The sequence below is a fragment of the Triticum aestivum genome, chromosome 2A (genome assembly GCF_018294505.1).
Source record: "Triticum aestivum cultivar Chinese Spring chromosome 2A, IWGSC CS RefSeq v2.1, whole genome shotgun sequence".
Classification (NCBI taxonomy): Eukaryota; Viridiplantae; Streptophyta; class Magnoliopsida; order Poales; family Poaceae; genus Triticum; species Triticum aestivum.
In genome coordinates this window covers 31300567-31311644 of record NC_057797.1, presented here as the reverse complement: position 1 = coordinate 31311644, position 11078 = coordinate 31300567, and the positions used below count along the sequence as shown (strand labels likewise).

Below are 11078 nucleotides of genomic sequence, written 5' to 3'. Positions count from 1 at the left end.
GTGGTGGAGCACAAATAATTCACTGCATGGGCTAAGGCAGGCCAGGTTGAAGGATACCTCATAAAATTTGCTCTCAAGACGCTTTTGTTGAGCCTAGTTTTGCCCTAAAGTAGCTCTGCTAGTACGGAGTAGCAATTGTTTGGGAACACGTACATATCCAACTCCATTTCACATATACAAAGGGGACACACCTTCATTCACCATGTTACTTCGGTATAATTAGTTTTTCTTTAGAAACAACAAACATAGACTCAAGATATCACACAACTTTTTTTGCAAAGATCAGAACACACGTCTCACTATTGACAGGAATATCATCTTGCACTTATTGTTTATGCTGCACAAAAATGAATATTCAAGCATTAGTAACAAGTTAAAACCTGGCTCCAGTTCCCCATAGGCTAGTGGTACAACCACATGTTAGAATATATTGTAACATGTATATACGGTGTGATTATAAACCGTATATACGCCTGGTAGATTAGTGTATTGCGTGTGCATTGTAATCAGGTAGTTGTGGTTGTTGTGATTTATCCTCATCTCTTTAGCCTTTTCTTGAGGATCAATCCAACACAACCGAACTGCCAAGATCTTGTAATCTCTCTGTCTATATAACATGCAACGCGTCCCTGCCAGAGGCATACGCTTCATCCAATCTTTCATGGTATTCAGAGCCAACTTCCTCTCCAACATCCAACCCTAGTCATGGCTAGCTCCAGCTCCGCCGCCGCCGCTTTTGCCCTCATTCCCATCGCTGATAAGCTGCACCGGGGTAACTACCTGGTCTGGCGCGCCCAAGCCCTAGCCACCATCCGCGGAGCACAGCTGATTGATCATCTCAATCCTGATCACCAGTTCCCGGAGCCTAAGCTTACCGACAAAGATGGTAAGCTGACAGATGTGCCGAACCCGGAATATCTCATCACCTTGGCGCAAGACTCGCAGGTGCTGAGTTTCATCTTCAACTCGATCTCGCCACCTGTGATGATCCAAGTCGCCCACTGCACCAAGGCCGCCGCGACATGGACCGCCATCAGGGAGATGTTTCTCTCCCAGATGGAGGCCAACATCGTCAACACGCGGATCGCCCTCTCCACCACCAAAAAGGGCACCGCGACCATCGCCGACTACATCGGGCGCATGAAAGTGCTGGGCGACGAGATGGCTTCAGCAGGCAAGCCGCTCGATGATGATGACATGGTCTCCTACATCCTTGCAGGGCTGGACTACGACTACATCTCGTTTGTCTTGTCCATCTGCGCCGCGAGGACTGAACCAATCAAGGTAGCTGAACTTTACTCTCAGTTGATCGGCTTTGAAAAGCGTCTTGCTATGTTCGAAGGTGGCAACCACTCCTCCCAGTCCTCGGCAAATGCCATCTCTCGTGGCCATGGTGGTGGCCGCGGTGGAGGTGGCCGTGGCAATGGCGGCCGCGGCAATGGAGGAGGTGGCCGTGGCAACAGAGGCCGCGGCAATGGAGGCGGTGGTCGCGGAAATGGAGGCCGCGGCAACGGCAACGGAGTAGATGATCTTCCTGAGATCGTCTGCCAAATCTGCAAGAAGCCGAACCACACCGCCCTTGAGTGTTACCGTCGCTTCGACATCTCCTACACCAAGAACGAGAAGAGCGCCAGATCTGCCACAACCTTGTCCTATGGAGTGGATACCAACTGGTATCTGGACACCGGTGCCACCGACCACATCACAAGCGAGCTCGACAAGTTGACCGTCCACAACAAGTATCACGGCAACGATCAAGTCCACACTGCCAACGGAGAAGGTATGGAAATTAGTCATGTTGGTCACACTACTGTTCGTACCCCTACTCGTGATCTTCATCTAAAGAATATCTTGCATGTACCCGATGCCGCCAAAAACCTTATCTCTGCTCATCGTTTATCCACTGACAATCATACTTTCCTTGAAGTTCACCCAAATTTCTTTCTCGTCAAGGAACAGGGAACGAGGAAAACCCTTCTGCGCGGCAGATGTAGACAAGGCCTCTACCCCGCATCATCGGCTCCTCTTAGTTCAAGCAAGCGTGCGTTTGGTGCAAATAAACTACCTGTTGAAAGGTGGCACAGTCGGCTAGGACATCCGTCATCTACCATAGTGCGTCATGTTCTTAGTCAGAATGATATTCCTTTTTCTAGTAGTGAGTTAAATAAAGAAGGTGTTTGTGATGCATGCCAAATGGGCAAAAGTCACCAACTTCCTTATCCTAGTTCAAACAGTGTGTCTAAAGCTCCTTTAGAGCAAATCTTCTCCGATGTATGGGGCCTGCCCGTGATCCTATCAATAGGAAAAACTATTATGTGTCTTTCATCGATGATTACAGCAAATTTACATGGATATATCTACTCAAGCATCGATCTGAAGTGTTTAAAGTCTTTCATGAATTTCAAACTCTTGTTGAAAGGTTGTTCAATAAAAAAAATAATCACTATGCAAACAGACTGGGGTGGCGAGTATGAACGCTTAAATTCCTTCTTTCGTCAATTAGGAATCACTCACCATGTCTCCTGTCCCCATGCTCATCAGCAAAATGGGTCAGCAGAAAGAAAACATCGGCATATTGTTGATGTAGGGCTCTCTCTCTTAGCCCATGCCTTCATGCCCTTGAAATTTTGGGATGAGGCTTTTCTCTCTGCCACCTACTTGATAAATTGCACCCCTAGCAAAGTGATTAATTTTGAAACTCCTTTGACACGATTGTTTCATGAACAACCCAATTATCACTCTCTTCGAGTTTTTGGGTGTGCATGCTTGCCGAATCTTCGCCCTTATAATTCCAAAAAATTGGAGTTTCGTTCCAAACAGTGGGTCTTCCTTGGCTACAGCAATCTTCACAAGGGTTTTAAATGCCTAGATGTTGCTGCCGGACGAGTCTATATATCCCGTGATGTTATTTTTGATGAAACGGTTTTTCCATTTGCATCCTTAAATCCCAATGCAGGCGCCCCTCTCCGGTCGGAAGTCCTTTTGCTCCCTGAATCTGCACCAGACTAATTTTCGCACTAATCCTGTTGCTAACAATGGAGGAAATCCAGTTTTTGTGCATGATTTTATGCAGCCAGAACAAGACGAAAATGCTGCAGAACACGAGGAGGATTCAGGTGCTGTGGGCAGCGATCCCGAGACGGCAGGGCCAGCGGGCGCAGGTGGAGCAGGCGGCCCAGGGGCCGAATCTGCCTCGGCCGCACAAACGCCGCCCAGGGAACGACGCGTGGCGAACGGTGGGTCGCCCGCTGCATCCCCCGACACCGCGCCATCAGACGGGCCCGCCGGCTCCCCTCCTGCAGGCCGCCAAGTGGGCCAACCGAGCGAGGGAGACACGGACTCCCGTGCGGATCTGCCCCGACAGGATGCAAGATCCTCTGTCGCTGGTGACAGATCTGCTACGGGATCGCGTGCTGATGTTGGAGCGCGTGCGGATCCTCCTCCCTCTGGCGGATCTTCTGTGTCACATGTACTTGCAGTCTCTGATGTGCTGACTCGACGAACACGATCACGGCACGGTATTTCAAAACCTTAAGTTCGTACATATGGCACAGTTAGGTATGACAAGCTCAAACCTCGTTTTGGCGGTCTGATAACTACTGGTGAACCTCATAGTTTGCAAGATGCCTTGAATGATACAAATTGGAAGAGGGCTATGAATGATGAGTATGATGCTCTTATTAAAAATAAGACATGGCACTTAGTTCCACCAGCAAAAAATAAAAATGTTATTGATTGTAGGTGGGTCTATAGGATTAAAAGAAAGGCAGATGGTCAAATTGACAGATACAAGGCAAGGCTAGTAGCAAAGGGTTTCAAACAAAGATATGGTATCGACTATGAGGATACATTCAGTCCTGTTGTTAAAGCAGCTACTATCAGACTTGTTCTTTCTGTTGCAGTATCCAGTAACTAGAGTCTCAGGCAATTGGATGTTTAGAATGCGTTTCTTCATGGCGTTCTAGAGGAAGAGGTTTATATGAGACAACCACCTGGCTATGAGATAAAAGGCAAGGAAAATCATCTCTGCAAACTTGACAAAGCTCTATATGGTTTAAAACAGGCACCTCGAGTATGGTACTCCAGGTTGTGTGACAAACTTCAAGCACTTGGTTTTAAACCATCAAGGGGAGATACTTCTCTGTTCTTCTTCAGAAGAGGAAAAATTATTATGTTTATGTTGGTCTATGTTGATGATATAATTGTTGCTAGCTCATCACAAGATGCAACTGTAGCTTTGTTGGCAGATTTGAGGAGAGACTTTGCCTTGAAAGATCTAGGAGATCTACATTATTTCTTGGGAATTGAAGTCAAGAAAGTGAAAGATGGCATTCTCCTGACCCAAGAAAAATATTTCATGGATATTTTGAAACGTGTAGGTATGATAAATTGCAAGGTTTCAAACATGCCTCTCTCAACATCCGAAAAACTGTCAAAGGAAGGGGGAGAACCTTTGGGGGCCGAAGAGTCAACAAGGTATAGAAGTATGGTAGGTGCCTTGCAATATTTGACATTAACAAGACCTGATATTTGTTTCCCAGTGAACAAAGTTTGTTAGTATTTGCACTCTCCTACCTCCCAACACATGCCAGCAGTTAAAAGGATTTTGAGATATCTTAAAGGTACCATGAGTACAGGTCTGAAATTCACCAAGTCAGCTTGCAATATTGTTAGTGCCTTTTTAAATGCTGATTGGGCAGGATGTCCTGATGACAGAAGATCAACAGGAGGTTTCTGTGTGTTTTTTGGTCCCAACTTGATTTCTTGGAGTGCACGTAAGCAGGCTACCGTTTCAAGATCAAGTACTGAGGCAGAATACAAATCCTTAGCTAATGCAACTGCTGAGATTATTTGGGTCCAAACTCTTCTGCGTGAACTTGGAGTTGCTCATTCGCCAGTTGCTCGTCTTTGGTGTGACAATATTGGTGCCACATATCTGTCAGCAAATCCAGTGTTCCATGCAAGAACTAAACATATAGAAGTTGACTATCATTTTGTTCGAGAGAGAGTAGCTAGCAAGCTATTGGATATTCGTTTATACCCACAGGTGATCAAGTTGCTGATGGGTTTACCAAAGCCTTGTCATGGCGAAAACTGGAAGATTTTAAGAGCAATCTCAACTTGGTGAAGTTGTGATTGAGGGGGCGTATTAGAATATATTGTAACATGTATATACGGTGTGATTATAAACCGTATATACGCCCGGTAGATTAGCGTGTTGCGTGTGCATTGTAATCAGGTAGTTGTCGTTGTTGTGATTTATCCTCATCTCTTTAGCCTTTTCTTGAGGATCAATCCAACACAACCGAACTGCCAAGATCTTGTAATCTCTTTGTCTATATAACATGTAACGCGTCCCTGCCAGAGGCATACGCTTCATCCAATCTTTCACCACACTCATAATCATCCTACCTAGTAGTGACCAACAAATGCGACTACTTGGTACTCCCTCCGATCCAAAAAGAGTGTGCTTTTTTTTGGATCGGACCGTTTGAGTTGTAGTACAAGCACTACTGTAGAACATGTTACCAGTGGTGGGCCTAAAATGTTTACCTTTGACAGGCGCCGGGCTTATAGACTTGACTAGTATTTGAGTACATGGTAGCTTACAGAGGACCTATGCTCTAAATTCTAGATTTGGATTTGAGTACATTGTTGCTTAAAGAGGACATATGCCCTGGCTTTTTCTACGTTTTATATAACTTAAAAGGATGTCCACCTCGATATTTATTATACAACAAATTGTAAGTTTTAGTGCTAAAAGAATGTTAACATGCATCCTGCGCCAAAAAAAACAAATTGGTATGACCTGACTAGCATGCTATTCAGATGTAAGCAAAATTCTTTTCTTTATGCATATTGCAAGCATAAATACATGTTTTGTGTCAAGGCGAGCACTTCAGAAGTTGTTTTACTACTTTTCATAGTGGGCAACTAAATGAGAGAATATACATAGATTTTACACATACGTATTCCATATCAGTTTGGAATTAGCACACGGTTCCACCTTTACAATCAATGAAGCAAAGCAAAGATCACACCCTACAATATTCCTAATGTTTTAGGCATCACTTAATATGCCTTTGACGCACTCCGGAAATGGGCATCTGATATGACGACTAAAAGGGCACCTGGGTGCATGTGGCCCATACCAAAGGCAGTGGCTACAAAACTGGAAACGGTTGCAAAATCCATCATCACCCTTTCAGCCGTTCTTGTAGTAGAGTAGACATGCTAACAAAACCCCTCACAAAAAAGGAGTGGAGATTACGTAACGTATCCTTTACCTTGCTATCTAGTATCTAGCTTGCCTTGTGTTCTTAACTAACCTAATTTCTTTGTGATCCCTCCAATCCAACTCATGAAAGCAACACAAAGCTGCTACTAATTAATAAGCTTGCTGATAGGTCAACAAAGGGAAGGGGAAAAGTGGCACCGGCCAAGAGAAGTTCTGTGTCAAAGTTGGTAGCCTGTACGGTCTGACGCGCCGCTAATCGGATAGCTACTTAGTCACTAGTAGGGTTTGTGTCCTTATGATGATTATGGTGATGTAGATAGGTTATTCAACACTACTTCCATGAAACTAAAAGTGTATCAGCCGAGTCGCATATACACATGGTGCCCATACATGTGTGTCGGGTCGGGTACGGTAGGTTAATCTTGCCGTTTAGCTAGATAATTATCATGCTTAATTGTGTGACTTGTTTATGAACTTAACACCCTCAAAAAGTGTTTTACTTTCATCTGAAGTTGTAATAGGAGTATGATTGTTCGATACTATCTTAGTAAAAGGTAAAGCACATGGTTATTTACTTTCTACAATAAAATTTATTATTCTCAAAGAATACAATAAAAATCATTAATTTTATGAACCAACTATTGGTTGGATGATTATATCCTCGATGCACTAAATATCAAATCTCAGGTTTCACGCTATTAATAAGAATTATTTCTTAGTTAATTGAGAACGGACATACACAAGTATGGACTCTGTCGAATTTAAAGGTTTGTGTGTCTGTGTGTGTGGGCAAGTACACATTCAATGTTCGTCAATATTGTATTCTCTATCTTTAAAAAGTCATTAGTTGTCTTAGCCCATCAATGGGCCAGCATTCTGAGAAATGGTAGCCTCTAAAATCCAATTGAATTAATCTAATGGACCTGTAATGCACTATATGCTTTGCCGGTAGGCTTGCAGAATCAATATCAGCCGTCACGGCGTCGCCTCGTCATATTTCGGGTTGTTGATCTCATGATCTTTCACAAACAACGTGCCTAAAGCCTATGGTGCATGCATATCAACTTGGTGGTGGATGATCCTTTGATGGACCCACGTATCTGCTCCATCCATCCAAACCTACACCTGCATGGGAATCTAGCTTTCAATTCAGAGATCTGAAGGATATTACCTGATTAGTTAACTCCAATATAGAAATATATCATATATTCTCCTAAAAAATAGTAATATCACATATGTTGCTATCATCCTGTAGCTATGAAACCTCACCTAAGACAAACTTAGCTAGAATGCTAGATACTTAGTAAACAACGTATGGATTCTCTACAACAATGATTGGTTCTTGACGAAAACTTGACTGATGACATATAATATTAATGCATGGAACAAGTGTAGGCACTTCAAGCACACCTACAGCTTCAAAAGAGGCAAGATATGTAAGTACTGACCCATTGAACTAACGATGGATGGCGCAGTTTCCAATTGTTTAATTACTATACTAGCACTAACAATTAACCGCTTAATCACCGCATCAAACAAAAGAGATCCCAAACTATATAATATATCGATCCCAATGTTATTCTTACTCGCTCAGCTAAATACCAATGTGTGTTAAGTTTCTCTCTTGAGACCGATGACCACTTTTCTGTGTTTTTAACAAATCGTTGGATGAGACGCGAGGACATTGCGCCATTGCCCTGTGCGTTATTTTTATAGTCATGCTAATGATTGGAAAATTGGCTAGAGTTGGACATGACGTTGAAAAGCAGTAGCCTTAATAGTAATCGAAGACATATTCTTTTTCTTTTTCTTGTAATTGAGTGATTAACATTTGTTTTCTCTGAAGGAAACGTGGGAGAGAGATTCTTTTTTGTGGGATTGTGGGCCCAACTGCTTAATCCATGTCTTAATTATTAATACTGGGTCCATCAAGTTATCACGTTCTTAGTTTGTATATCAAAACATAATGATGCCAATGATGCCGACTCTAAAAAAACATAATGATTCCATGTATTTTCGGTAGAAGAAGAAATATTAGTGTCAATAAGTTGATTCTTCTGTGAGGCTTTTGTCATCAACATAGAAAGTGACCCAAATGAAGGGACAATTTTGTTTGCCCTAAACAAACTCATGGCACAATTCGTTCACAACTAATTTTTGCTAAACCTTACAAAAACTTTGTATTCTACCAAACTTCAGAACAAGATTACACGTTAACAAATAACCATTCTACCCTCTGTACAAAATATAACCATTCTATATATTTATTCTCACATATAAACATAAGTATGAATTACCCTCTTGAATTATGGTTAAAGTTAATTCTCATATATGCAAAACATGGGGGCCTAATATGTTGGAAATATGCCCTAGAGGCAATAATAAATTGGTTATTATTATATTTCCTTGTTCATAATAATCGTTTATTATCCATGCTAGAATTGTATTGATATGAAACTCAGATACATGTGTGGATACATAGACAACACCATGTCCCTAGTAAGCCTCTAGTTGACTAGCTCGTTGATCAATAAGATGGTTATGGTTTCATGACCATGGACATTGGATGTCGTTGATAACGGGATCACATCATTAGGAGAATGATGTGATGGACAAGACCCAATCCTAAGCCTAGCATAAAGATCGTGTAGTTCGTTTGCTAAAGCTTTTCTAATGTCAAGTATCATTTCCTTAGACCATGAGGTTGTGCAACTCCCGGATACCGTAGGAGTGCTTTGGGTGTGCCAAACGTCACAACGTAACTGGGTGGCTATAAAGGTACACTACATGTATCTCCGAAAGTGTCTGTTGGGTTGGCATGAATCGAGACTCGGATTTGTCACTCCGTGTAAACGGAGAGGTATCTCTGGGCCCACTCGGTAAGACATCATCATAATGTGCACAATGTGATCAAGGAGTTGATCACGGGATGATGTGTTACGGAACGAGTAAAAAGACTTGCCAGTAACGAGATTGAACAAGGTATCGGATACCGACGATCGAATCTTGAGCAAGTACAATACCGCTGGACAAAGGGAATTGTATACGGGATTGATTGAATCCTCGACATCGTGGTTCATCCGATGAGATCATCGTGGAACATGTGGGAGCCAACATGGGTATCCAGATCCCGCTATTGGTTATTGGCCGGAGAGTTGTCTCGGTCATGTCTGCATGGTTCTCGAACCCGTAGGGTCTACATACTTAAGGTTCGGTGACGCTAGAGTTGTTATGGGAAATAGTATGTGGTTACCGAAGGTTGTTCGGAGTCCCGGATGAGATCCCGAACATGACGAGGAGCTCCGGAATGGTCCGGAGGTGAAGATCGGTATATTGGACGAAGGGTATTGGAGTCCGGAATTGTTCCAGGGGTACCAGGTGATGACCAGCGTGTCCGAAAGGGGTTTCGGAGGCCCCGGCAAGCGTTGGGGGGCCTTATGGGCCAAGGGGAGATGGCACGTCAGCCCACTAAGGGGCTGAGCGCCCCTCCCACCCCATCTCACGTAACCAGGAGAGGTGGGGGCGCCACCCCTAGGGCAGCCGCCCCTCCCGGCTTGGGGGGCAAGTTTCCTAGGGGGTGGGGGCGCCCAAACCCATCTAGGGTTTCCCCTGTGGCCGCCGCCCCTCCCCTAGGGAACCCTAGGGCGCCTCCCCCTCCTCCCTTCCCCCTATATATTGTGAGGGAGAGAGAGGGCAGCCCCACCCTTCCCCTGGCGCAGTCCTCTTCCTCCTCCAACACCTCATCCTCCTCCGTAGTGCTTGGCGAAGCCCTGCCGGAGAACCACGAGCTCCATCACCACCACGCTGTCGTGCTGTCGGAGTTTTCCCTCAACTTCTCCTCTCACCTTGCTGGATCAAGAAGGAGGAGACGTCTCCCAACCGTACGTGTGTTGAACGCGGAGGTGCCGTCCGTTCGGCGCTAGGATCATCGGTGATTTGGATCACGACGAGTACGACTCCATCAACCCCGTTCACTTGAATGCTTCCGCTTAGCGATCTACAAGGGTATGTAGATGCACTCTCATTCCCCTTGTTGCTAGATTACTCCATAGATTGATTTTGGTGATGCGTAGAAAATTTTGAATTTCTGCTACGATCCCCAACATAATATTGGGCACTTTCATGTCTCATGTTTCTCTCCACTTCACCAAATTCTATCAACGGGGACCCCATATACAAGATCAACGACTAGCGGATCATTGATATTGTTAATCTAGAACATGGGAGCCAAGTGTCTTAGAAATAATATGAGTGTGCCCCACAAAAGTATGTGTAGGAAAACAAATTTTAATTAATTCATAGAAAAGAAGAAATATGAAAAAACAACTGAGATTATGGAGGTCGCACTGACTTGGCTAGGGGCACCTGAGATGAATATTGTTACTAACTATTGGACCACGACACTTCCCTCTACATTTTTAGCCATATGTGTAGTTCTTCAAATGGAACAATCAACCATGGAACTATTTTCCATTTCTTCTGTTGTTGACTTTTGTGTAAAATATATATGGATGTTGTATTCATAGTATTGTTTTTGAAAAGGGGCGCTTTATATTACTTAAAAGGTTTAAGTATTATATCCGGCCTCTGCATAACTAAAATCCACACAGCCAAACAAAGATCCTCTCACACAAAACGAAAAAAATAAAAAAGGCGAAATAAAGAGACATGTAGAGTCCGTATAACACCTAAAGCGTAGGGGGGGGGGGGGGCAATCCTAAGATCATGCTGCCACCCATGTTAGGTAAAAGTATCCCTCGTCATAGCTTTCAATCGTGTACACACCTTCGTAAACAGATCTTGATTCTCCACGTGTTGTAGAGAGGACCATAAACGAAGA

General features: G+C 43.8%; 1 pseudogene; it reads left to right on the top strand.

Moving 5' to 3' along the window:
* Positions 1-1179: 1179 nt before the first annotated feature.
* LOC123038463 (uncharacterized) lies at positions 1180-1321 on the top strand (annotated as a pseudogene).
* The last annotated feature ends 9757 nt before the right edge of the window (positions 1322-11078 follow it).